Source organism: Puntigrus tetrazona, chromosome 16, assembly GCF_018831695.1.
Source record: "Puntigrus tetrazona isolate hp1 chromosome 16, ASM1883169v1, whole genome shotgun sequence".
NCBI classification, from domain to species: Eukaryota; Metazoa; Chordata; class Actinopteri; order Cypriniformes; family Cyprinidae; genus Puntigrus; species Puntigrus tetrazona.
In genome coordinates, this window is record NC_056714.1 from 25,698,513 (window position 1) to 25,700,906 (window position 2,394).

Consider the following 2,394-nt stretch of genomic DNA (forward strand, 5'->3'; position numbering starts at 1 on the left):
TTTCTTGTATGTAACGTTGATGTTCAGTGCATGCGTTTTTCTCTCTAGTGTGACTTCCTGAGCATCTGTCACGAGCGCTTTAAACATCGCAAAATCCTTACTAAAATTTTTTGCAGAGATTAATAAAAAAACGACAAGTTTGGCTCATCGGAAGCGTTTCAAAACATTGCCAACGGATGCACATCAAGTCATGCTTGAAAGGATTTACTCTCAAACACTTAAAATGATAAATACTGTGTTAAATAACTTTTATTGAAAGTCAGCAGTTCGATATTTGCTGTCTTGAAGTTGTATTATAATCCATATATCCATTATCTGCCCTGCTCTCTTGATACCAGCACCAGGCAAAACCAATATCGGTTAAGAACCTTTTCAAAAAAATTATCCAATTTAGTTTCGGTTGTGTGCTACGTGATGGTTTACCTCTATATGTCTCAGATGCAGGGTATTTAAAAAAAAAACGCTAGCGTTATCTCTTATACTTCAACTTGTTTTATCTAATAAACGTATCATGCAAGAGTTCTGGTTATATATTGTAGAAATATGAAAACTTATCAGATTCAGTTTCACTAAGAAACTGCCCTACGTATTCTACTATTTGCACCAAATCATGTTTTAGTTATTTTTATGCGGATTTTTGATTGTCCACTTGTCATGTGTTTTGCTAAGTTGGCAGATTTTTGAGTAAACATTATTGGACGTGTGTAAAACAGAACATGCACAAGTTTTCTCTCTTGTTGTTGTTGTTGTTATTATAACTATAACATAAAATATTGCCTTTAGTGATTTTATTTTGTGATGACTGCATTAGTATTTGTAATATTATTTTTTTTATTCACTCGTATCGATACATTCTTGTGCGATTTAAAAATATCAGTGTTTAAAAAAGTACTACAATTACTAAAACTAAATATCAGATAAAATGTAATCGGTATTGCACTTTTTGTTTTAGTGTATAAAATTGTACATGCAACCAAAAATTGAAAGAGTTAAATGGGAATAATAGTAATTTGTGCAGAAGATACACGTGTTTTCCTTATTTTTGGCCGGTTAAACAATGTCAAGATGAACACTGGATAAGTTAACAAAGCGGTAGTTTACGAATGAATCGGAGTTGATCCTCTACCTGTTATCCTGTGAATTTCTGCCTGAGGAAACTGATTAGATTCCCTGTAAGAAAAATAAACAGCACTTTGTTACTTTTAGAAATGGTTTTCAAGATACAGGCAAGGTTCTTAACTCTTGTCCGTCATTTTTAAGCAAAGGTGTATACACTTACTAAGATTAGCCTTACTCGTGCTTAAAAGTGTTGTATATGACTCTTAAAGGTGGTTTTTAAGGTTTGTAGTACAGCAGTAGACAAATAAACACATTCTGAAGTGTTCGTTTTCCTCAGCTGCACCGCTTTGTTACTCATTTTCGGTTTTTATCGTCGTAACTTACACGTGTTTGTCATCTTTCCACCGAAATTCACTTTGCCAGAGCAAAAAGGCACCGAAGGCGTGTCGTTATAGTAGTTTTGGAAGAGAATTTAGCGATATGTACTACACCAAACTAGTCAGACGTTAGACTAAAAGCGCAATTGTAGATAAGCTACAACGACGTATAAAACCACGCCGGCCGTTCCTCTGCTTCTGATTGGACGATCACCCGAGGCCTCAGTGAGCCGTTACTACGTTGCTTAGCAACAGTAAAAATCCCGCTCGGCTAAATCCGTTTTTTAACGGCTCTCTGGCGAAAACTATTCAGTATGTTATTCTAACTTTATTAATAAACTGTACTACTTATTTAACTTTTTACCATAACAATAGTGCCTTAAAACAACCGTTAGCTGTAAAATAAATAAGACATTTGTTCGTCGCTTATTAAACAATTAGCCTATAATTCTACATCGTATGATCAGTTTATATTAGCCAAAGGCGACACGACGTCGTTATTTCCGGTTCACCGTGATAAGATTGGGAAACATTTCATTTGGTATCCATCGTTAGGAGTTCACAGTTCACGTGCTGTGTAAAAAAAATCATATGATAACGACCGAAGTGTCTTGTAAATTCTACAGGATAACCTTTCACACACATCACACGCATCTATCGGCTGTTGCGGATTTGAAGGATGAGCAAATGCTCGCCGCAAATGTCAAAAAGGTTGGCTAATCACTGCGAAGTTCACAGCCCGAAATCATTAAATGTCAAGTTCTCCGTTTCCTCGAGTCAAGCTCTGTCTGTCGAGTGTTTCCTTCAGAAATGAGCTCGTTTGTTCACTTGTGTAGTCAGCTGTAGTTCACTTAATAGTTCGCTTGATTAAACCTACACTATTCAAAATGATATATATATATATATGTGTATATACATGTGTGTATGTATGTATGTGTGTGTGTGTGTGTGTATATAT

At 35.4% G+C, this 2,394-nt stretch overlaps 1 long non-coding RNA gene across 6 annotated transcripts in view; it reads right to left on the reverse strand.

Annotated features, from left to right (window-relative positions):
* The window catches only part of LOC122361130, a 44,991-nt gene that overhangs the window by 33,794 nt on the left and 8,803 nt on the right, over positions 1–2,394 (reverse strand). For all 6 annotated transcript variants that reach the window (XR_006252863.1, XR_006252864.1, XR_006252865.1 and 3 more), the window contains one exon: positions 1,127–1,170. This is a non-coding gene — a long non-coding RNA (uncharacterized LOC122361130). The remainder of the gene's footprint in view (positions 1–1,126; positions 1,171–2,394) is intronic.